The following is a 26,395-nucleotide window of genomic DNA, read 5'->3' on the forward strand; positions in this document are numbered from 1 at the left end:
GACGAGATCCTCCCCCCTCCCCGTTGGAAATAATTATCCACGGCCGTGTCAAAATGGACACACAAATGGCTGATCGAAGTATAGAAAACTCTCGAGTTCCAAGCAATCTTCCAGTTTCCGTACTTCAACGGTGACTAAAGAATCGAATTCGAAAATTACTTAGATTAAATTTCTTTTCGAAAATTTTTCGTCTCAGTCTATTCGTTATATTCTTATTTCTCCTCCTTTGTGACGTGGACGTGTTTCAGAGAAACATTCGAACGTTATTATAACCGTTTATCCATCCATAAAAAAGATAAGATAAGATAAGATAAGATAAGAGTTGGGCGACGGGAAAGTTAGGTTAGGTTTTGGTGTTGGTAGAGGTTACGGATTCTTCTATACGGCAGGGCATGGTGGGAAGGAATCGACGTTCCGCAAAATAGTTGCACAAGGTGGCCCTGCACAACGGCCTATTTTCCGTATTTTCACTCTCGTCCTCGTCCCGCGTGCAGCTTTTGTTGCTCCCTTTTCATCGCCCCGGCCGTGGATTCAGGTCAGCTCCGGTCGTTGCTTTTACACCGACGACCCTCCACCTCCATCGGTTCGCCTCCCACACACGCGTATTATTTAGGAATATAGTATATATATAGATGCAGATATACACACTAATACAGTACACATATATATATATATATATATATATATATATATATGGGTGATATACAGACAGAAGCACGAATCATCAGGGCACACGCTGCTCGATTCGAGACGGCGTACCAGTCCGTGAAAATTGCCGGAAACGTGCTTCTTCGTTGAGAATAATTGCCACCGACTCCCCTCCTGTCCATCGATGAAAGATCGATTCTCCGTTTTTTTTTCTCCTATCTTTTTTCTTTTTCCACTTCGTGAATGGAAAAATAAATCCGCGTCCCGATTGGGTCTCCTCCTCCTCCCATTTCATCGTGTACGAGATATGAATAATGGCAGGGAAAGATGAGTCGAGAAAGAAATGTCGTTCGAATAATAATATTATTTAAATATTATAATATTCGAAGAATTTCTCGCACTCGTCGAGATAAGAATTTTCTCGATTCGATTTTCGAACGTTCCCCGGTGGAAAAGATCGATAAAAGAGAGGGGAAAGGGGGAAGGCATTCTTTCGAACGTATTAGAGCGTTGGGAAAAAATTTAATGAAATTTAATGAGAGGGTGTTAAAGGACGTAAGTGCGATCTTAGCCGGATCCGTTCTCTGCAAGGATGCCAAGGATTTCAAGCGGATAATAATTCTGTCCATTCGATCGTACATTCTCGAACGCGCGGTAATTTCGTTGACAAAACTTTTTCTCTTTCTCCCGACGTTTTTATTTCGCGGCTTGCTTCGATCGTTTCCGAAAATTTTCACGCATCTTCACCTCGAAAAGTAGAATTCCATTTAATATATTGTACATAAAGGAATAGAATTGAACTTATTTCCTCGCGACTCGTAAAAATCGTTATCTATATCTAAATTCTCGAACGCGCAGCGAAAAAAGAGAAATTAGACGAAGAGAACGTTATTCGGCTCGTAAAAATCGCTATCTATATCTAAGATCTCTCGATGTTTCTCGAACGCGCAGTAATTTCTTTCTCTCGACGTCTTTATTCGTGGCTTGCCTCGATCGTTCGAAAATTTTCACGCGTCTTCATCTCGAAATGTAGAATTCTATCACGAAAGAAATAAAATTGAACTTATCTCCTCGCGACTCGTAAAAATCCTTATCTATATCCAAGTTCTCGAACGCGCAGCGAAAGAAGAGAAATTAGACAAACGAGAATAATTTGTATATTCCTCGTCTTCGTATCTGATCTATAATAATTTTTTCTCTTTCTTTCGAGACTTTATTTCGACCGTTTCCAAAAATTTTCACGCGTCTTCTCTTGCGAAGAAGAGAAAGGAATTGTATCGCGAAAGGAATAGAATCAAACTTACCTTCTCGCGTTACGAGAACGTTATTCGACTCGTAAAAATCGTTATCTATATCTAAGATCTCTCGATGTTTCTCGAGCGCGCAGTAATTTCTTTCTCTCGACGTCTTTACTCGTGGCTTGCCTCGATCGTTTCCGAAAATTTTCGCGCATCCTCGAGAATTGTATCGTGAAAGGAATTGAAATCAAATTTATCTTCTCGCATTACGAGAACGTTATTCGACTCGTGAAAATCGTTGCCTATATCTAATATACAATTCTATGCACTCGTATACTTGTCGAACACGCGAGTATCAACGAAAGAAGAGAAATTAGATAAACAAGAATAACTCGAATACACTTCTCGTTTTCTTCGTACCTGATCCAATTTCGTTGCACGATAACTTTACCCATTTTTTTCTCTCTTTGCTCGACGCTTTACTTTCCGAAAATTTTCACGCGTCCTCGAGAATTGTATCGCGAAAGGAATTGGAATCGAACTTATCTTCTCGAACGGTTATTCGACCCGTTCGAAAAATTCTTATCTGAGGGGGGGGATAACATTCCGTCGAAATGTTTATCCCGACTCTATCGCACGATTTAAATGCTCGTTTGACTTTTCGGAAGGACATTATCGTGATTATTTAACACATCATGATTGGTAATAGCGCAATCAGCTGTTACAATCGTCGATGCCAACGTGTGCAATACAATCGAGCGTCGAATTCGATCGTTTTTGATTCTCGTGCATTCAAACGATTTCACTGCCTCTCGTTCAGTGCCATACCTCGTTTTGAATTTATCGTGTTACGATGAGAGAGCGGGAACGCGTTATCGCGGTTTTGAAACGATCGAATTTTATTGGTAAGAGAATTGCTGGAAAGAGATGGTGGGGGAATAAGAAATGAGAACGAACGGCGATGCACGGTAGGGGGAGTGGTGATCTTCTCGGGGTCGGGGTTCGCGCGTCGATCAAGAAGATGCCGAATGGGTTTCCGATCCGGATCCAAATTGCGCGGAACGGGGGTGCAACGGGGGTGAAAAATGGAAATGTTCTTCGTTCTTTCCGCGGCAAGGGATGATGAAAATGATATTTATCTACCCTTCTCTCTGTATTTTTTTTTCAACGAGATCTCAACTCGTTTTCAGTACAGGAAATTGAACGGAACAAACGGTTATCCATTTTTAAAAAAATCAATTCGATTTCTTCCGCCGACTAATTGCGATTTATAAAATTTTTATCAATGTAAAATATAATCCAATCAAACTCGAATGGAAGCTCTTTGCTCGTTTATCTTCTCGTTCGTCAAAATACCATCTGTTTCTCTTAAGAGCAACATTCCATCCATTTGTTCTCAAAACATTCTTCGTTTCGTAATCAAACGAAACCTACGACGAAATTTCTCTTCAATTTCCCTCCAAAAAAAAAGGAAAAATACGTCTCGTCATTTTCCATCTCCTTTTTCCACGAATCGAATTCGAACGAAAGGAAGAGTGGATGGAAGAAGATAGAAAATCGAATGGTGAACGAATAATCGAAGGTGGTGGGGGGGGGATAAAGTTTCACGAACTTTAGGAGGGAAGTGGCGCGCTTTGGGGAATTCCCCGCGCCGTGGGGGGATTCCGTTTGCTTCCGACCGCTTGTCAGTCGCAGCGTGCTCGCCCCCCTCCCCGCCCCGATCCTATTTTTTACCGCGGCTCGTGGGAATAATTGGGCGGAGCCGCGGTCCACAGCCGCGCCGATTTCGTTCGAAACTTCGGTTTCGAGGGAAGTTTCGAGCGAATAAGGGACGGGTGGAAGTTCGTGGGCGTCGAGGTTAAAGCCTGGAAACGGAAATGATTTGGCCGTCGTTCGATCGCGTGCATCAAGGCGCGAATAATTTGGGAAATTATAAGGAGAGGATCGATATCCTATGGATGAAATTTATTCGAGGTGGAGAGTCTGTAAATTTTCTGAAACTCTTTCCAATATTATTCGATGAGAATTAATAATATAAAATTTTCTTCAAAAAAAAAAAAAATCATTAGACGAGTAATTTAAAAAAAAATCATTAAACGGGCAATTTAAAAAAAAAATCATTAAACGGGTAATTTAAAAAAAAAATCATTATAGACGGATAATTTAAAAAAAAATCATTAAACGAGTAATTTAAAAAAAATCATTAGATGGGTAATTTAAAAAAAAAAATACATTAAACGAGTAATTTAAAAAAAAATCATTAGACGGGTAATTTAAAAAAAAATCATTAAACGAGTAATTTAAAAAAAATCATTAGAGGAGTAATTTAAAAAAAAAAATCATTAAACAGGTAATTTAAAAAAAAATCATTAGAGAAGTAATTTAAAAAAAAAAATCATTAGATAGGTAATTTAAAAAAAAATCATTAAATGGATAATTTAAAAAAAAATCATTAAACGGGCAATTTAAAAAAAAAATCATTAGACGGGTAATTTAAAAAAAAAATCATTAGACGAATAATTCAAAAAAAAAATGGTGATCCTAAAACAAAAGAATTAATCTCCGTTAAGGGAGGAGATCATGATGAATGAATAAAGTAAAAGACATTTTTTTCATCGTGGAGAAGAATTAATAATATAAAATTTTTTTCAAAAAAAAAAAATCATTAGATCGGTAATTTAAAAAAAAAAATCATTAGACGAGTAATTAAAAAAAAAATAGTGAACCCAAAACAAAAGAATTAATTTCCGTTAAGGGAAGAGATCATGATGAATGAATAAAGTAAAAGACATTTTTTCATCGTGGAGAAGAATTAATAATATAAAATTTTTTTCAAAAAAAAAATCATTAGACGGATAATTTAAAAAAAAAATCATTAAACGGGTAATTTAAAAAAAAATCATTAGACAGGTAATTTAAAAAAAAATCATTAGTCGGGTAATTTAAAAAAAAAATCATTAAACGGGTAATTTAAAAAAAAAAATCATTAGACGGGTAATTTAAAAAAAAATCATTAGACGGGTAATTTAAAAGAAAAAATCATTAGACGGGTAATTTAAAAAAAAATCATTAGATTGGTAATTAAAAAAAAAATCATTAGACGGGTAATTTACAAAAGAAATCATTAGATGGATAATTTAAAAAAAAAATCATTAGATGGGTAATTTAAAAAAAATCATTAGACGGGTAATTTAAAAAAAAAATCATTAGATGGATAATTTAAAAAAAAAAAATTCCAAAATAAAGGGATTAACGTCCGCCTCCGTTAAAAAAGGAGGGATCGAGAGAGTTATGGTGAATGAATAAGGTAAAAGATTTTTTTTTCATCGTTTTTTCATCGTGGAGACGAATTAATAATATAAAATTTTCTTCAAAAAAAAAAATCATTAGACGGGTAATTTAAAAAAAAAAAAAATTCCAAAACAAAGGGATTAACGTCCGCCTCTGTTAAGAGAGGAGGGATCGAGAGGGTCATGGTGAATGGATGAGGTGAAAGGAAGACATTTTCTCATCGTGGAGAATTATAATATAAACTCTTGAAAAGAAAAAAGAAGAAATCGTTGTATTACGTTAGACGGGTAATTTAAAAAAAGAAAAAAAAGAAAAATGGTGATCCCGAAACAAAGGGATTAACCTCCGCCTCGGTTAAGGGAGGAGGGATCGAGAGGGTCATGGTGAATGGATGAGGCGAAGGGTAGACGTTTTCTCATCGGAAGAGAAAGGAATCGTGAGACGATTTGTCGAACAGAGGAATGGTGGAGATTGTGATTTAAAAGTCGAACGGGAGAGAAAAGTGAGATCCTTTTAACGTTGAACGAGGAAGAAAGCTATTGAAAATCGTATGAATTTCGGCCGAGGGTTGAGAAGAAGGTCATAATTATTTCATGGGTGTCCAGAATACGATCGTTTCTTCAGAGGCGATCGCCTTTTTTTGCCGCATTTTCTCTTTTCCAGGAAGGAACGTTCTTTATATTCCCCCCTAGTCGAGCAAACGAGACGATGAGAGGAGATATCTCTTTTTCTTTTCTTCGTCTTCTTTGCCAATTGAAAAAGAAAAAGAGAGAGGGAAAAAAAAAGAAGAAAACGATTCCGCGCGAATTTTACGATTCGACCGAGAAGAGCTTATCGGCTTACTTTCCTCTCCGAACTGCGAAAGAAACGAATATTCGCGCACGGCGCTCTTGGGATAGTTTCCTTTTTCATCCGTTCGCGTCGCCTCGCGTCGGCTCGCGTCGTTCTCTCCGAGAAACAGCGGGATCGAAATTAGAACAAGGCTGGTTCGAGTTCTCGGTCAGCCGACGAGCTAAAATTATCGGCGAGCTATCGACCTGTAACAACAATTATTTCGTTTCCTTTTATCGAAAGCCTCGTAATTGACAAGCGGTAGAAAACTGTCTCTATCTTCCTCTCTCTTCCCTTCCTCTCCTTGTTGCGTTATTAACGTTGGAAGCGGGCTCGTAGTAAGAATATACCATTTTTCCTTTTAATATAAACTTTTAACATAAATTAGTTTTACGAAAGATGCTGTACTATTTTTTTTTTTCCTTTCTCTATACGACCAAGTAATTTTACCAGAGGGCATTCCTTTTAGACGTTCACGCGTTAGAACCAGTTTCGAGCTAATTCCAGAGGGAGCCTGTGTATGCACGAGTGTTAATAGGGTGCGTTAATTACACGATGGACGCTCGAACAACCGTGCGCAATTACGCGGTTAATCCTCTCCTCTACGATCCTTTTTTACGACTCTTCTCTCTCTCTCTCTCTCTCTTTTTTTTTTGCTTTAATATCTTTCCTTAGATATACGTGGATGTTTCTTCTTTTTATTATGTTTCATCCGTGCGTACACTTTTCTTTTTCTTTATTTATCCTCTTTCCTTTCGTGTTATTTTTTTTTCTCTCTCTCATATTCTCGAAGCGTTTTCATTTTATACACGCTTTTTATAACATTCTATCCACCGCATTGTATCTTTTCCTTTATTCAAGAGAATCTTAGTTTTATTGGGTGCATAGTTTTCCAACTTCGCGTTATTACTTTTTTTAAATTCTTCTCTTCTCTAATTTTTCTATCTCCTTGCTCTTTCTCCCCTCTAAGAGAGTAAAGAAAGAGAGAGAGGATAGAAAACGAGGTTAGACGAGGTTGGCGATGGCGCGGCCAAGATTATCAGGCTGAACTGATGATAACTGGTAAGACTAGTTTCCCTAATGATCCATGTATCACCCGCGGAGTAGTCGAAAGTTCATCTCGTTATCAGAGGAACCAGGCGAATTCGCTTCATGGTTGATGACGAGCGGCGTTCCGTGTTCACTTGATAAAACGCCAAATCCAAACCGGCCTCCAAGTACTGAAAAACACACTTTGCGACTCTTGAAGCGATAACGAATAATTTTATATTTAATTATCGCCTACTTACGTTTTTTTTTTTTCATATGCATTATTTCTCGTTTGAATTTTTATCTTCTATAATGTAAATAAATAAGAAAAAGCTTTAATCACATTGAAACAAATTTACTGATTAATTGCTTGAAAGAAATTCACGAAACTACGATTTAATCACGTAATTTTAATTTCCCTAGCTTGCTTAAAAAAACTTTTTTTTTCAAAGAGAATATAAATAAATAAATTAAATAATAATAAATTATTGATCGAAATTCCACGGATGGATTATCACTCGTGCGATCGAAAAAAAATCCAATTCTCTCGATATAATATTATATATTTATATTAATATTATATTTATATAATATTATATATTTATATTAATATTATATTTATATAATATTATATATTTATATTAATATTATATTTATATAATATTATATATTTATATTAATATTATATTTATATAATATTATATATTTATATTAATATTATATTTATATAATATTATATAAATAATATAAATATTATTCGTCATCTCTACAAAAGAAGGGGTATATTTATATAATATTATATATTTATATTAATATTATATTTATATAATATTATATAAATAATATAAATATTATTCGTCATCTCTACAAAAGAAGGGGTATATTTATATAATACTATATTTATATAATATTATATATTTATATTAATATTATATTTATATAATATTATATATTTATATTAATATTATATTTATATAATATTATATATTTATATTAATATTATATTTATATAATATTATATATTTATATTAATATTATATTTATATAATATTATATATTTATATTAATATTATATTTATATAATATTATATAAATAATATAAATATTATTCGTCATCTCTACAAAAGAAGGGGTATATTTATATAATACTATATTTATATAATATTATATATTTATATTAATATTATATTTATATAATATTATATATTTATATTAATATTATATTTATATAATATTATATATTTATATTAATATTATATTTATATAATATTATATATTTATATTAATATTATATTTATATAATATTATATTTATATAATATTATATATTTATATTAATATTATATTTATATAATATTATATATTTCTATTAATATTATATTTATATAATATTATATATTTATATTAATATTATATTTATATTAATATTATATTTATATAATATTATATATTTCTATTAATATTATATTTATATAATATTATATATTTCTATTAATATTATATTTATATAATATTATATATTTATATTAATATTATATTTATATAATATTATATATTTATATTAATATTAATTTATACAATATTATATAAATAATATAAATATTATTCGTCATCACTACAAAGGAAGGGGTATCGTATTTCTGGCCGCCGTTCAACTCCGCTTTCACAACCGCGATTAGAGATATTAGACACGGATACCATCGCGCAACAAAGAGGGAGGGGAAACGCGTATGTCGATGCAGCGGAGAAAGGCGATCAATTTTATTTTTCCTTTCGCGGAGACGGCCGGCCACGCGGGAACGTTTATCGTCCGAGGGCGTTCGATCGAGTTCTCGAGCATTCTCCATTCATCCTCGGCAAGAATCCTCTCCTCCCTCTCTCCCCCCCCTCCTGCAGGGATTGCCTCGAAGCAAAACGCCCCAACGGTGTAAACTCAATTTGTTGGCCCAGAGTTGCACCTTCTGGATTCGAGGCAAACGGCCTTTTAAGCCACTGAGCAAACTGCCATCTCTCCCCTCTTTTTCTCTCTCCCCACCACCCGGCCAGCGCACGTACGCCGGGATTGGAACGCGGTTCAAGAATATTCTTTCTCGTGCTAATTTTTATTTAGGAAGGAACTTGGCTAGGCTCGATGTTGTAATATAATACTTATATAATATAAATACTTTACGCGATATTTTATCGAGATTCTTTTTTTGAGATCCTTTTTGTAATTGAATTGTAAAAGGTAAAAAAAAATTAAAGAGTGGAAAGGATTAAAATATTCCATACGAAGCTTGACAATTAAGGAAAGAAATTATTAATCAAAACGTTCGAAGTGTAGAGTGAGAATTTTTATAACGATTCAATATTTTTATTACACCCTGCGAAATATATATTTCCAAATATCTAGCAAAGATCCTTGCCGTAAGTGGATCCCATAACGCGAATTTCTAACCTCCGTCAATTTCAACCGCGTTATTTTTCACTAAAAATTTCCCAATTCTCCTTTTTCCCCCAGATCGAACGACTAACTTCCGTTTATTCACGAAAGAAACCGAAGCGACGCCATTTATCAGAGAAACGGCTCTTAATCGAACCGATTTTCGAGAAGATGAAATTTTCTCGAAACCCAATCACGTATCCCGTTTATTTACTCCCCTCTCCTTTCCTCCGCCATTTTCCTTCCGTTAAAATAAAATAAAAAAGAAAGAAAGATCCTTCGATATTTCCTTCTCTCTCTTTCTCTCTCTCTTCGCGTAATAAATTTACAAGAATATATATATATATATATAATGGCGTATTGTCGAGAGCTTGGAGACTTGCCAAGTATCGATAATTAGTTCCTGCATGCCGGGCACAAAGAAACTGGAACGAAATTAAGACAACGACCCCGGGAGATGGGCCGGCCCAGTACAATAAGCGCCACTCGCGGCTTGTTTTGAAAGCAACTTTGAAGCGGGGCAGTTACTAATTTGCGATAATGGGGCTCGATCCCGGAGGCCGGTGGGATCCGGAGACGCGATTAAAATCATCTTCGAGGAAACGCCGCCTGAATTATCGTTTCCTCGTCGAACTGTTACCACCAACTTGATCTACACCAAAGATCGAAATTCCAATTATATATCATCATTCTTTCTTATAACAAAATTCTCATTCTTCGTCCAATAATAAGATAGAGAAAAATTTGGAATTTGCAAGATGATCGTGTTGTCGAGTCGATAATCCGAAGTTGTTCGAGACATCTTTCGAAAAATTAGACGTCGAAAAGGAGAATTTGGATTCTTGGCTCAAACCAAGAAGAAAACGACGAAAATTAATAAAATTTTTAAAATTTTCTTTTTTTTTTTTTGCAGATTATCGTAATCGATCGATAACGATAACGAACGCACAAAATACTTGAAGCAGTTTGACGAGTTCTCGCGCCGAACGTAGAAATCGAATATCTCGACTTTTTTTCTCGATCGGTAAGAAAGAGAGAGAGAGGAGTAAACCAGGCGAGTAAGTTGATCGAACTTACGGTCGAGCAACGTGGAAGCAACGTTTCAGGGGAATTACCTCGGCCAACCGCATGGCCTCGAGGAGCTTTCCTCGTGAGAACGGACGAAAGGTTCGAGGATAGAGTCGCCTCTCTCTCTCTCTCTCTCTCCGATATATTTGAAGAGAGTATCGCGAAACGATGAGAGGTTTCTTCCATTCTGGTTGGCGGAAAATATTATATGCTTCTCACGAACACCGTCACCTTGATTGGTCCGATTTTTATTTCGTCACGAAAATTTTTCGTTTTCGCGTGTATTTTCCTTTGTTTAACTATTTATCGGCGTTTTCCCGCCGAAAAATTTACGCTTCGAAAATAAAGCGTTGGTTAGTATCGATCGACGTCGAGGTTAATGGCTTGGACGAATTTTTTGCCAATTAATTTTCGCTTTATTTTTCGATCCATCGTGAAAAGAATTTTTTTTTAATTTTTCTTGTAGTATTTTTATATTTCAGTCTCGTCTATCTCTCTCTAAGTTTCCATATTTTATAGATAGATTTAAATTTCGTTCTTTCTAATTTAAATTTCTCGATTTAAAAACTATCCTTTTTTTATCTCTTAGAAAGAAGAAAGAATTCCCGAAAGCCGATCAAATTGCACAAAATCAGAGAAGGATTCTCTGGTTGCTAGACGACCATTTCGCCAGTCTCTGTCTTTCTCTCTCTCTCTCTCTCCCACTTGAACTATTCACTTCCCTAAGCCTAATATTCCAATATGGCGGTCGCTCCCCACTCTCTCCCCAATCTCCATCATATCTCCTCATCTCGGTCCCGAACCAATTTCCTAATCTACACCTGAAAATCCGCCCTCGAATCCCGGATAATCGGGTCTTTATTCGCATTTTCGAAACCTGTGCACTTCCACTTAACGCTCTGTCAACGATACTATCTCTATACTATGACTCCCTTCTCTTTTTTCTTTTTTTCCTCGTTATTTTCCATTTTTCAATACACCACGAATGCACGATACGCACGTGTTTCTCTCGATCCACGGGTTTATCACAGAGAAACAGCGATACGAGGTGGGGATACAAATGAATTGAAGTGGGGATAGCGGAGGGGATGGTGGTGGGAGTCGAGTAAAACAGAGTTTCAACACGCGCCAGTGGCAGATGTTTGTGCCTTGTACACCGTCGTTCTCGACGCAGTTCAAAGTTGAATGAGGTCGGGAAGGTGCACACTATAACTCGTAATAGTGTGGCGACGAATTCGCGGATCGCGACGAATTTGATACATTATTTTGCGATGCTCGAGATTGTCGAGAAGCTGCTTTTGCATCATTTCGAACATCGATCGATCACGAGACTTATACGCTGTCTTTTTCTCATTAACGAATTTCGAAGAATTTTTGTTGCTCGTACATCTCTTTTGACAGTTTATATGTATAGTTAATGGATCGTATGGTATTCTTCTTAAAAAATGATCAGTGTAGAATATTTAATACACATTTTAATAAATAATCTTATTTAACTAAATATAAATTCGTAATAAAAGTAACATTTTTCATCTCGTTGTACATAAAAAGTTGTTATTTTTTGTTAAATGATTATTTACTTCTAATTACGTGCACCAGAATGGAAAAAAAAAAATAGTGATTTAGCATCAGAAAATTCCACTGACAACCGTCGTTGCAAAATGGAAGTCAGGGAGTGGAGTTTAATCAGGAATCATCTCCGACAATCATCATCTGCTAAATCGATCAGTAGTACTCCTACTGAATGACTATCGAGTGCAATTTTCCTGTTCAAGATATTACCTCGGTCATCTAACTTCATACGCGAGAACAGTTAGCTCCTCGTGGACATCTAGTGGATGGTAAGAGAACTATTTATGGATATATGGATATATGGATACCAATGCCATTAAAAAATTTTTATTTTTTATTCGTGCAAAAATGCTGTAAATAATATCACTAAATAATTAAATAATTTTATCATTTGATAACAATTTATATTTAAATAAAAAGCTAAAATATTTTTTGTTTATTACTTATTATTATTTTTCTAACCTTTGTTTGTTTTGATATTTTTTTCAAAATTTAATTACATAAAATTTGCAGTAAAAAAATTCATTTTTATAAATCATATAAAAAAATTTTTAAATATGAATATAAATATTAAACATTCAAATTTATGTAATATGCCAATGCAAAAAACAAAAAAAGAATTTATAAAACATTCTCTTTTCCATTTTATCGTACTATAATATAAAACAATATTTAGATATACGTATACATGTCTGCATATCGAATGAGAATCTGTTAAAATTTATAAAATTTATAATAAATGCAAATAATCATTGTATCGTATGACGTTTAATTGGAAGAATACATTATAATGTTTAAATTATTTAATAAAAAAAAATAAAATAAACCGCCCCCGGGTGGGCTCGAACCACCAACCTTTCGGTTAACAGCCGAACGCGCTAACCGATTGCGCCACGGAGGCTGTTGGTATTCTCCAGTTCAATGTCCATTCATACATCCAAGCATCTTTTCCGTTCCAACTTCAAATTGATATTTGCACGAAAAACATAATCATTTATTTAATACTTTTTTTTTACAGTATCATTATTTTTATCGAATTTTTCACGTTCTATTAAATGATTCAAAATCCAATTGACTTATCATATTACGAACATCTTCTATAACGAATAATTAAGAAAAATTTTAATCAAAACAGGAAGAGCGTTAACAAATTTTGAAATAATATTTTCTTCGATGTTTTTTAATTCTAATATAAAATATAAATAATTGCATAAATTTACCGGTTAATCGTCGTCAATTATCAGAGAAAAATTACTAGCCTAGTAAAATGGCCAATTATTTTCTACATATTTTTATTTCCCTATATTACTTAGCCCTCTTTAAATGAAATAAGCGGAAACGTTTTCTAATGCGAAAGGATGCACAAAAGATGGCCGGAAGGAAATCGTTGGAAGGAATTATCGAGAATATTATACACAAATATACAGCTTTGCTAGCGTTCGCGCTACGTGGAACATTTATGTAATCAGAAAATCCATCAACAGATTATACTTCTGGACAATTTCTTTCTTCCTCTCTTACGGCAAGCTAACATTTTTATCTCTGCGTAATTTCTTCTTCTTCTTCTTCTGTTAAATTTCCAAATTTATTTTTGGAATGTATAAATTGTTACTCGAAATTTTTAAATCGAATAAAAAAAATAAAAATTTAAAATTTTTAAATTTTTAAATAATACGCAATACAGATATTCTCATATCTCTGAATGTATTTTATCATAAATTATTTATTTCTTAATTTCCCCCATTTTAAGGTTATGTTCAAACGTGCGCATTAACCAATTATCAATAATTATATTTCCGTCAAATCTTCGGGTAGAAAATTATTGGAATATCCCAAATTATCAAATTGAAGCTTTTCATTTTAATAGGGAAACGTGTATTAATAAGTGCAAGTGGATTTGACTGTGTACAATTGGTTCCGACGGAATCGGAATTCGGTACGCGCATAAATTTCACGTGCAAATTCAATAACCTTAATAAATTCATTAATAACACATTTACCGAGCGGGAAGTGGCTATATTAGAATTCGGCGAATTCGATAACAACAACTGTACAACCTTTGACCCAAGCTTTTACCACTACCTGCATATCTGCGGTGTTAATAAATAAATACGAAACTTTCTAAAAATCTCTAAAAATCTTTGCGAGAATACGAAACGTTAAAAAAAGGGAGAAATATAAATAAAATCGCGGTACAAAATATAAATATTACTTAAATATTCCATTAAAATTAAAATGGCTTAAATAAATTCGTTATCTTGTATATATCCTATTAAGTGCAAAATTATCACAAGTATGTTTATAATTTATACGAAACGCGTGATATTTATTCTAATAAGGGCATCGGGTTGGGATCACACCAGGTTGAACACCGGGGGCCACAAACTTATCGTTCGAAAAGTAGAACTGTCGGCGAAAAAAAATTTAGTGCAGCTGTTGTGCGGCCCCCGATAACATTACGTTTCGTGGCCCCGTATTCTGTCGAGCACGCGATCTCTCCACCCAATCGGGGCCTCCTTATCTCCAGCACGTCAGCACGACCTTATTGTATATAACTCCTAGTATTCGACTGAAAAAGAAAAAAAAAAAAAAAAAGTGCACACCGATATTTTTTTTTTTCCCCTAGCACTTTTCCTAAATTCAAAGACGAGATCCCATCCGATATATTCCTATCTTATCTGTTTCTACCTTTCCTCTCTGTTTACTCTCTCGGTAACATCGTACGCATTATGGAATTATTACATTTCATCTCGATCTCTACTTTATCGATCGAAAAAAGTCGACGCTCGAAAAAAAATTCAAGCGGAGAGAAAATGCTTGTTTAAAACGAGGAGGGAAAGAAAGAGAGAGAGAGAGAGAGAGAGAGAGAGAGAGAGAGAGAGAGAGAGAGAATGCTCGTTTCGTGTGTAACTAACGGGAAGAGCGAAAAGAATAACGAGTGTTTATGAAAGGAAGTTTCACGGTTCGTCACATCGACGGTTTCGCGGGCGACTGATCGATTGTCCATCATTGAGAGTCTGGAAAAACGAGCTTTTCGGTGTCGACGCTCAAATAATAGCCTGCAGCGCCCGATATGCAAAATTGCCGAGCAATCGACGACCCATGAGGCCGAAAATGGAATGATGGGAGGAGGGGGAGGGAAAAAAAAAAAAAAAAAAGAAAGAGAGAAAACGAGACTCGAAAGAGGAAATAAAACCGGAAGTCGATACCGCCGTGTGTACGCGCCGTGCGGAAGTACGAGTATATTCCCATAATTATACTTTGATTTTCGATTTTTTTTTTTTCTTTATACTCTTTAGCTATTTAATCCTATTAAATTCTTTTTTATATTCTTCTCTCTTTTTTTTTTTTTTTTCTCTATAAAAAATTATTGAATTAGCTAGAATTGGAAGTCACTTTTTCACTTTTCTTTCTTTTTTTTCTTCTTTTCCTTTCTTTATTTTCCTTTTAGTTTTTGCTTTTTCAACGAGTTCGGCGAAGTAACTTTTTTTTTTTTTGTCGGAAACAAATTTAGACGAAACAATTGAATACAAAGCTGCTGCATTCCATTTTCCTCCCCGACACGACTCGTCGTTTCTCGTTCCCCGGCAATTTTTTTTTTTTTCTCCCCTCCTCCCCTCCGTACTTTCCCTCCACCATCGATATCCATCCAGAGAGATATTGAAAGGATGGATTTTCATTATCGTATCCGTTTTAACCCATTCTTTTATCGATTTCAATTCGTTGAAATATGATTCTCCATTGCGATATCGATGTTTGAAAATTCACGTTTTTTTCACGAATCGATAATATTTTCGTTCGCCAATATATATATATATATATATAAATATTTTTTATTACATATAATCAAGCATCATCAAGTGGTAAGTTTGTTAATTTATCGACACGATTACGATGGTACGAGTAAAAATCAAGTTTAGAACTAACTTCACACGATTTCCTGACAAGCGAAATCGACAGATCAAGAAGTTTCTTACATTACCGATAGATCTGGTCTAATGTACTACACGTTATGCCGAGAAGACTAGGAATCTCGCAATTTCCGTAACCCGAGCAATTTATTTCCTGATGACCGGTAAATGTATCTCCGTTCACTTGGTTAGTGGACCGCTATCTTAATACATTTACTCGTGGTATTTGATTCGTTTACTTGATACAGGAATTCTGATCAGAACCATTTAGAAATTCGAGCTCGGTTAAATACTGTTCCTCTAAGAAGCTAAATATCGTACTTCGAATGCTATCGACATTCGAAAATTTGATAAATGGTAAACTTGGTTTCACGTGGATAAATGAATGTTAATCAATGTTGTTTTTTTACATCAAAGTAAAATCAAAAAACTATTCTGTAATAATATTTCTGATTAGAAAAAAAAAAGTTTGACAATTTTATATTTTACTCCTTGTCTCTCTTCTCATTCACTTATTTTTTTTTTTATTATATTGTTTGAGAATATTATAATTTATATATATAGTATTTGTATTTCTTCATTAAGATCGTAAATCACGTGATTAACATGAACACGTACCTGTGACAACGAGTTCGAACGAGCTTCTCGTCCCTTACCATCGACCTTAGGGAACTTAAGCACTTAAAGCAAATCGTGATCTACGAGAAGATGGTAAAAGGCTTGGCACATCGAGGGAGCGGCTGACTTGGCTCGAGACACCTCGTTTTTCGAGGCGAGCCGCTAATTAAGAAATACTCCCTTTAATGTCTACTCTAGCAACAGAAACGTGCTTTACCTACTCTTGTCCACCACGCCTTTTTCTAATTCCTTCGCAATTCTCATTGAAATTGTTTTGCATAGAGGAATCGTTTCCAGAAATTTAGTCTTCTTTAGTGAGATTTTAGATCTGAACAAGTGGTAGGACTGAGGTAACTATAATGTTAATGATGGTTATAAATTAAAAAAGAAAAAATTAATTCGAAGTGTAAAAGTTGTGATAGAAAAATAAATTAAATATATTTTGATAAATAAGTCAAATTAGATATACTTTAAAATATGTTGTTTACTTCTCTCGAATTTTTATTCCATGAACGAGTCACGTAATTAGATCGAATAAATTTTTCCCCATTAATATTCAATCGAACGATACGGGTCTTATCGACTCCTGCAATGTCAAGCCAAAATCAATTAATTCTCATCTCTTTCGTATTATGAACGTCACGTTATATACTTTCCTTCGCGATTTAGAATTCGTCTTATAAACACAAACATAACCTCAAAGCCTCCTTCCCATCTGATGAAAATTTATTTCGTCTAGTCACTATTAGAGCGCGCCTCCTATCGGTGCAACAGGTGATTACACGCGTTCGGCAAATATCGTTCAATTAAACGTCGCTGGCGACGCCATTTGCCTGGCATTCGTCACTTTCCCCAGTCACAGCTTGCCGATTCCTGAACGTTTGGCAAATTTCCTGAATCTGTCAGGGCCGTTCTCCACGAGCAATTGGTTCTCGTCGATCAAGTTGCGAACGAACGAACAAACGAACCGTATCAATTGCCAATTAATAATCCTTTTATTCTGGTATTGGTAGCACTGTAAAGGTTAAATACGACGTACATGTGTTTCGAAGGAGAGCGTGACGCGAAACGAGTGAATTATTGTGTTTGTTGTGATATTTGTGGATAGTTGTGGAAATTAATGATGTTCTATTGAATTTATGAAGATAGTACAGATTGATGGAAGCTAAGGAATTATATAATGTTTGTGAAGGGAAGAAAAATTCTAGGAAAGAAATATTTGAAAGCGTTCAGGGTAAAAGAAATTGATGGAGGTTAGGTCTTTTGTTATTTTTAAAACGGAATTTGAATTGATTGATTATTATTTATATAATAAAATTTTTTATTATTATCAAAATTAAGATACACTTTTTTTTCAATTTATCACAAAAAATTTCTTGTTTCGAAATTTTGTATCATGAAAGTTTTAAGCATTCCATTCTTAATATTTAATAATAGTAGTGTTAACAATTATTTATAAGATATACGATTGAAATAATAAATTTCCATAATTTTTATTAAAACTCTTAGCATATTTTCTGAGAGAATTTATGTGTTTTTAATAATCAGTTCAAAAAATTGTCAAATGTAAAATTCATTTACCATATGTCAAACTGACTATTCGCATTTATCCTTATCCTTATCTATGAAAGCTGGGCACGCGGAATATTTTAACATACACAATTGACTGGGTGCTCGTTTATTGGATCGAGGCATAGATGCACGTGTGTGCATGTTCAGAATGGCCTTCGGATTCCAGGGCGGAATCATGGAGACTGGGACGGGGCAAGGAATAGGTTAAGGGGGAGGATCTTCGAATACGTTCTCGGTGTCGATGGGCGCTACGGACCTATTGGGATTTTCAATTGAACGGACACGGAACGTCGTGGAATTCGTCGTGTGCGCCTCGAAAGTCGAGGAATGAAGTAATCCTCGCGGAATGAATGACCTTTCCCGCGATGGGGGCGACACCACTCGTTCTACGTTTCATCGCGATTATATCGTTTACATTCTTAGTTGGATTATTTTCAACCACATGTAGATTTATTTTTCTTTTTTTCCCTCCCTCAATTTTTACCTCGGTTACATTTTCATTGTTTTTTTTCGTGATTAAAGTTTTAAAATTGAAATTTGGTGGGATATCATCGTTTAGTTCGAAAATTGGATTCGAACGATAGTTAGGTTAGGTTCGATATTTACTCTCGGAAATTATCGATACTTTTTGCACATTTTATATAATCGATAGGAATAAGAGTCGAATATTTCTATCTTATTTAATTAATTATTTAATAAATATTCGAAAATTATAATTTCTAATAAAAGAATTCTTTTCCATTCATCAATATTATCCCGATACGATTATTCCTTACGAAATATTATTTGTAATTCTCGTTCTTTCGATTCTTTATTATTAAGAAAGCAATGAATGAACAATTTGAGTGAGCATCGAAAGTCGATTCGAGAAAGGAGAAAACAAGATTCGATTTGATGGTGCGTTTGTTACACGATTGAAAGTTTCTAACCTTCTCGTCCTATCGTCAGTTGAACGTGACGCGTGCGACCCGAGCTTCGTCTCGTTGTAAATATTTGATATCAAATCCTTATCACCGGTAAGAAGTGAAAATCCATTTCGCCATGGGGAAGGAATAATGCAACGCGGGACAGGAAATATGGATGCGTGCTTTTTCGAAGTGAAACTTTCTTTGAACTTTGGATAATGCGTTGTGTTCGAAATTCGTCTAGAAACGAAGTACGACAGGTTGCTCGTTAACATTTATTCGCTTTCTTTATTTCCATCCCTTGAGAAAGCCGGTCGCGTTTCTTAATGCAGTTTCTGATATCTGTGCCGAGTTTCGACGAAGGGGAATTTTTTAGCGACATCTTATGGCAATCGTCTCGCAATAATCCCGGATGGAAAGAGTCAAACGAGTCGAGATATAGGGCCGGAGATTTAAAATATTCACCATGTTATATTTCCATCTATATTTGACACTCATATTTTCTTGATCAATTATTAACGTATCTTAGAGAATTTGGAGAGTATGCATATTTTGAACTTATATGAGAAGAAAATATATTCCCAAAATAGTCTTGTGAATATTTAAAGAAAAAATTTTTCAAAAACTTCTCTCGTCAAGTGTGCGCAGATACGTATTTTTTTTCCTTTTTCGAAGTGTAAGGAATGTAAATGAAATAAAGGAAATAATAAAAAGAGGAATATATTTTTTGCATCCTTAAAAGTGGATCGCGTTTCGGTGACAAAAGCGCCGCGGTAGATTTTCTGCTCGCGAACGAGTCGCAAGTTTCGAGGACTCTAACGCCACCTCTCTTATTGTTGTAAACGAGAAAAGTGCTCGGTCGGGACGGCGAAAATCTCGTTTTTCTTCTTCGCATGCCTCGCAGCGTGTTCCACCGCACCAACTATTCCTGTTCGACTATATTCTTAGGTTTTCTTACTACCGAAATTTATCTCTCACTTCTGAATTTTTATTCGTTCTCTCTGCGTATATATATTTCGTTCTTTTCGTAATAAAAATTAATTATTCTAATTCTAATTTTATTATTTATATTTATCTAAAAAAAAATATTTTGTTTTATTATAATTTTTATTATCATCCGTTTGATTTATTTTATACGTGCAAATAATAGATAAATAAATTTTGTGAAAATATATTTAGGAAATATTTTATTTATACATTTCTTTAAATATTTCTTATACAACGGATGAATTTAAATCATTTTTGCTCGGTTTTGTTGAAATTTATTTTACTATTTAAAAAAAAAAAAACAAAAAGAATATTCGGGCACTCGTACTTTTTTAATCTCTCAGGATGTAGAATCGTTTCTCCATTCCGCGCACACGAGCAGGAGATTTACGTTCCCCTGAAAAATTTTGTTCCATTTGTTTTAGCACGGTCGGTACGGTCGATGATTCAAATCGATTATCCGTGTGGCGAACGCCTTTCACAACGCGTCTTACTTTGAATCTCTCGCGTTGAGATCCCATATCTCGAACAATGCATGATCCGCTTTCAATATTGGCGATTCGAAGGATGTCCTGCATTATTATCGTTTGCCGTATAAATTTTGAAGGAAACGATTTCGAGTTTGAAGAGGCTTCTCGAATAACGCGAATACCTACTTATATTTTCCCTTTTCCCTAAGTACGTTGAAAGAACGGTCGGTAAGATGCGAAGGAATTGAAATCCGTGGTACAGAGGCCGCACAGGTTGAAAATGCAAAAAGGGAGATATACACGGGACCGTACAAAAACATCGCCAACGGGTTAAAAAAAAGGAAAGAAAAAAAGAAATGAAAGGTGTCTCGAATGAAAGCGTGCGCATCTTCGTAAAATATGGAGTGAAAACTGGTTTTTCAGTGTCGCGGTAATATTATTACAGTTTGCTCTGAATACAATTTCCTCTTTTCAACTCGTTAACTCGTGGATTACGAATTAACTCGATATTATTTTTCTTTGCGATATATAGACATATAGATTGAAACCAGAATTACCATCGATCGAACATTTCCTTCCCCCTGTCGAATCGATCTAACTTCCTTTCAACTCGTTAACTCGTGAGAATTAACTCGATATTTCCCTCTATGACACGTAGACACGTAGATTGAAATCCAAATTATCATCGATCGATTATACATGTGTAAGAATCGATCGAACGAACGAAAGGATTTTTTTCTATAGTATTATTATCTTCTCTTCGTCTTTTCGCTTCTTTTCAACTCGTTAACTCGTGAGCCAATCAATTAACTCGATATTTTTCTTTACGATACGTAGATACGATTGAAACCATAATTACGATCCAAATTACCATCGGTCGAACATTTCTCCCTGTCGAATCGATCGAATGGAAAAATTTTTTCGGTATCACGTAATATTATTATCTTTCGAACGCAATCCCCTCTAATTTCTTTTCAACTCGTTTCAACCCATGAGCCACGGAATTAACACGATATTTCCCTTTATGACACGTAGACACGATTGAAACCAGAAACGATTCAAATTACCATCGGTCGAACATTTCGACGAAACATTTCTCCCTGTCGAATCGATCAATCACCATAACTCGCACGTATCAGAATCGATCGAACGAAAGGATTATCACGTAACATTATTACCATACTCTTCCGAATACAATCTCCTCCTTCAACTCGTTTAACTCGTGAGCCACAAATTAACACGATACAATTTCTTTACAACGTATAGATACAGATGGAAACCATAAAAACGATCCACATTACCATCGGTCGAACATTTCGACGAAACATTCCTCTCTGTCGAATCGACCGATCACGATTCACATACGGTCGAACGAAAAGGTAAATTCGATCGTCGGAAAACGCGGTTTCCGACAAGCATGGATGGTGAAGTGGGGGAAGGAAGGGAGAACGCCCCGTGTACAATTAGTCGTGCGAACTTTAACTTGCAAATATGGAGACGGGTAGAAACGTCTGCGTTCAGAGTCGGATCGATTCGTTTCCAATTAATTCTCGTTCACGGAAATTCCATGAGCATGACGCATCGTCAAATTCAATTTCAACATGGGGGAGGGGGAAGGTTCTCCGACTGCTCTCTTCCATGCGATCCATCCTTCCATTCCATCCCATCCCTTCTTCTATCCGTCAAATGGAATCTTATTTTAATGAGTTTCGTCGGATCGAAGTATCACGTCCCGAAATAAAGAGAACCACCGGTACCGCGATCCCTCTGAATCATTGACGAGAGTGTCTCCGACTGATCATTCGATCCTCGGCCTTTTTGCACCCACTTTTGGCGACCGTTGTAAAATGAAAGAGGATTTTTCTTATTCGTGCGTCACGTGTTTAATAAATTTTCGCGGATTAATATCAAATTTCTCCACGGAATAAAAAAATAGTAGGATTAAGGATAATATTAATTTTTCGTTTCTGAATATATATCTTATATTCGTTTTTTGAAAATTCGAATTGAAATATAAAAATTTACTCGTATTGTATTTAATTTTTGGAATATTTTATACACAATTATACGATTAATATATTGAAAAATTTTTGGAAAAAAATCTAATCGAAAGAGATACCTAAAAAAATTAATATTAAATTACTCGTATATACATACATTGTATTTTATTTCTGAATCATAATAAAATTACCTCCTCCTTTCTTATTCGCATCACTTTTACACGATTTCTATAAATTTATAATTCCAGAGGTGGAAAAGTTGATGTACAAAAATATCACTTGTTCGTATATTCATTATATTCAATAAACATAGAACGATATAGCATTTCACCCGAACCGACATTTTCGATGCATCCGTTTCAAGAGTTTAGAATGAAAGATGCTCAACGGATATATTAATATCCCGCTTGGGAATAAACGATACCGTCTGATCGCTCTGGAGCGTCTGGATTCGCGCGTTTCGAGGATATTTTTCAAGTGCAGCTCGATCAGGTATTCCAGGGAGTCGCGGCTCGCGAGGAGGAAAGGGCAATGTACACACTGGGGAGAGACGGGGAAAGGGGAAAAATTGGCATATTGAAATTCTGGGTGGCTCGATGCAAGAAGAAGCCGCAGCGAGCAGCTAACGGCTGCGGCACCCTCGTAACCCAATTTAGAAGAGGACACAAAAGAGTATTCGGTGATATTGAGCCGTGAGATGCGACCTACTTGCGAACCGACCGACCGACCAACCAACCAACCGACCGACCGTTCGTTCGCTCCTGCCTTACCTACCTTTCCCTTCTTCCTCCTTCTTCCAACCGCCCGTGTTTTCACCGCCCCTTCCATCTCCGCGCTTCTTCGCCCATATTTGCGCGTATCTCGTACTCTCGCGTATCCTCGAATCGTGCGGATTGGCCCGCGAATAGGCACGAGAAAGATAAGGCACCTATTCCATGTAATAATAAAACAAAGAAGAAGAGAAAACAAATTCCAAATTATTCTTCTGAGATCTGGATCACTTAAATAATATGGAAATTGAAAATTAATAAAATATAATATAAAATTCTAATAAATTGAAAAATATGAAATTAAATTTTGTAATTATTTGAACCTATAAGGTTTGATGATTCAGTTAAGTGTAATGCAAATAAATATGAAATAATTATAAATAAAATTGCTAAAGGTAAAATGAAATGTAGAGGATAAAAATCTACTTCAAATTAATGTAATACAATTATATCTGCAATATAAGGAATTGTTGATAATAAATTATTAATAATAACTGTTGCTTCTCAATACGATATTTGTCCTCAAGGTAAAACATAACCTATAAATGCTGCTGCTATTGATATTAATAAAATTAAAATATCAATTCCCGAAACTTTATTTAATTTACAAATAAATATATATAAAATATATTTCGCCTAAATATTATGAAATAAAATAAAGCACCATTTATATTAAATAAACGAATCATCTTGAATTTATATTTTTATAATATTTATAATGTAATAATATCTTTATTTCGTAGCATAATAATAAAACAAATCGAAGAGAAAGAATCTTTTCAAAAAAAAATAAATCCAAATTATTCTCAAGAGATGTTGATTCAGAAATATTTCAAAGAATCTTTTCTATTTTGCAAAAGAAATATTGCAAAAGAATCGAGAAATACAAAAGAAATAGATCGATTAAATTCAGAGATAATTTTCCTTTTACTCTTTCCATCTTTCTTCTTCGCGATAGTATAAGTGTAATAAAATCGTTTAAGTTTAAGTTTATATATGATAGACTAAAAATCCACTCTAGAAGGATAAAACTCATCCCGAACAATTCTCTCGAAACGGTTGCCTCGAACGAGATCCTATCCTATCCTAAAAAAACTCGACTCACTTCCCCCTCCTAGATATATAACCTACTCCTTATGTTGACAAACTGTTCCGTTCTCTTCGAGTGGCGTGCCAAACGAATAAAGGAAACGAAAGAAACTGACCGTTGAACAAGAAAAAAAAAAAACGAATTCTCTACATCTCACGATTATAATGGGTTATAATCGTATCCAGAGGATTTATTATACGAGTATTTCTCATCGACACGCATTTCTATTCCCATCTGGAAGTCGCGAATTTCAATTTACGTATTCAAATCGTAAATCCAGAGGAGAAGTTCGTCTAAAAACAAATAAAATGGTGGAATAAATAGATGGACACCGAAGTTTCATTTTTCACCTCTGACCGACTGGAAACTCTTGGTGACACGAAAAGTAAAGAAAAAAAGGAAAAATTCGACAGAGAGACGAACGTAGAGAAGACGTTTTTTTGAAGATTATCGACAGCTACTAGAATTCCACGCGTAGAAAGTCATCTCAATATTTTTCAAGAGAAACGAAAAGAGGCCTGGCAAAGAAGATTTTCTTGTATCGTAGAATCGTCGTTATCGCGTCTACTATGGTTGAGCGACAACCGCGCCACATTGAACTACCGACTATGTGGCGCGCAGTCGAACGATCTTTTTTTTGCATCCTGCATGGCGCACATAGAAACACGTTTCACTTGGAAATATGACACCGAATTTCTATTCTCGACCATCTTGGATCGCGAGTCTTTCAGCTGTTGGAAAACAGTTAAACTCGATAAATCTTTTCAAGTTTTTCTCAATTCACGCGTGGAATTTTTATAATCGAATTTTACTTTATTTTGAATTATATTTTTTCATGTATAAATTTTCATCAAGTAATTTGATGTTAAAAATTTTTTTTGTTGGAAAAGGATAATTTTTTTCTTCGAACTTTCCTCGTTTCTTTCATTCGAAATTGCGAAATGGCGAGTTCAATCTCGTGGAAAGCAAAGGGTTAACGATAACGAGCCTTAATAACAGAGCTCGGTTTTCATGCAAATGTATCAAAGTTTTGCGATCTAAACTATGGTAACTCGTCGTTTAAGATTTCTCACATCTCTTCCCCTCCCCCCGCCGATAAATCGTGGAAATTCCAGTTCGTGGAGAGGACTCGGTGAAAAAATAACTCGGAACTTTGCCCCGGGAATCTCGATAATTGCATTGGATATTATCTTTGGTGAAAATTAGACGGGGCATCGAGGAAGAAAAATAGGTAATAGTTTTTCCACAGCCAGGAAGAGGGAGAGAGAGAGAGAGAGAAAGAGAAACTTTATCTCGAGCTTCGAAAATATTCCTTAGACGGATGAAAAGAATCGAATTTCATTAAACTCTCCGCTCCTCTCCCTTCACCTCCCTCCTCCCCCCATTCCCCCTCGGAGAGTTGAACAAATTCTTACAATTAAAAAAGTTAAAAAGACGCGTCCGGAAAACTTGCTAACGATTTAACGAAATATGGATCGTTAAATTTCACAAAAATTTCTCTCTTTATACCGTATATACGCGTTAACTATGAATACACACAGGAATACTCGAGTTACTTTTAAATAAACCGACCGTGTATAATCCAGGAAAGATTATGCATGATCCTGCCTTTCTGTATCCCTCCTACGAATATTTCATTATTCATTCATACTGAAAACAAGCTTAAATTGCAAAAGGGGGAGGGGAAAAATGAACAAAGAATAGATTAATCCAAAGTTGAAGAGAGGAATAGAAAAAAGGATCCTTCTTCGATCCATATATAATTCTCGAAGAATCGAAGAATCAGAATCGTCAATCCAGAAAAGCCGAGTCGAAGAATATTTGAGATAGCTGGAGGAAGGAAGGAGGAGGAGGGGTAGCCATCGATGGACGATACGTTATTCGAACGGAGGCGGGAGTGGGGAGAGGGGAGCGTCGAGTCGAGGAAGATTTCTAATGGTTGCCGCGCGGATATTTAATTTTCCACGAGGCAAA

At 35.0% G+C, this 26,395-nt stretch overlaps 1 protein-coding gene and 1 non-coding gene across 5 annotated transcripts in view; one reads left to right on the plus strand and one right to left on the minus strand.

Moving 5' to 3' along the window:
• The window catches only part of nAChRa3 (nicotinic acetylcholine receptor alpha3 subunit), a 78,971-nt gene that overhangs the window by 21,613 nt on the left and 30,963 nt on the right, over positions 1-26,395 (plus strand). The window contains exon 1 of one of the 4 annotated variants that reach the window (XM_016912062.2): positions 12,071-12,367. The exons of the other annotated variants lie outside the window; for them this stretch is intronic. The gene's annotated coding sequence lies outside the window, so the exon portion shown is untranslated. Of the gene's footprint in view, positions 1-12,070; positions 12,368-26,395 lie in introns of those variants that run through there. 4 annotated transcript variants of the gene reach the window in all.
• On the minus strand, positions 12,926-12,999 carry TRNAN-GUU. The gene has a single exon. It is a non-coding gene; the product is annotated as a tRNA-Asn (tRNA).

The sequence above is a fragment of the Apis mellifera genome, linkage group LG5, assembly GCF_003254395.2.
Source record: "Apis mellifera strain DH4 linkage group LG5, Amel_HAv3.1, whole genome shotgun sequence".
NCBI classification, from domain to species: domain Eukaryota; kingdom Metazoa; phylum Arthropoda; class Insecta; order Hymenoptera; family Apidae; genus Apis; species Apis mellifera.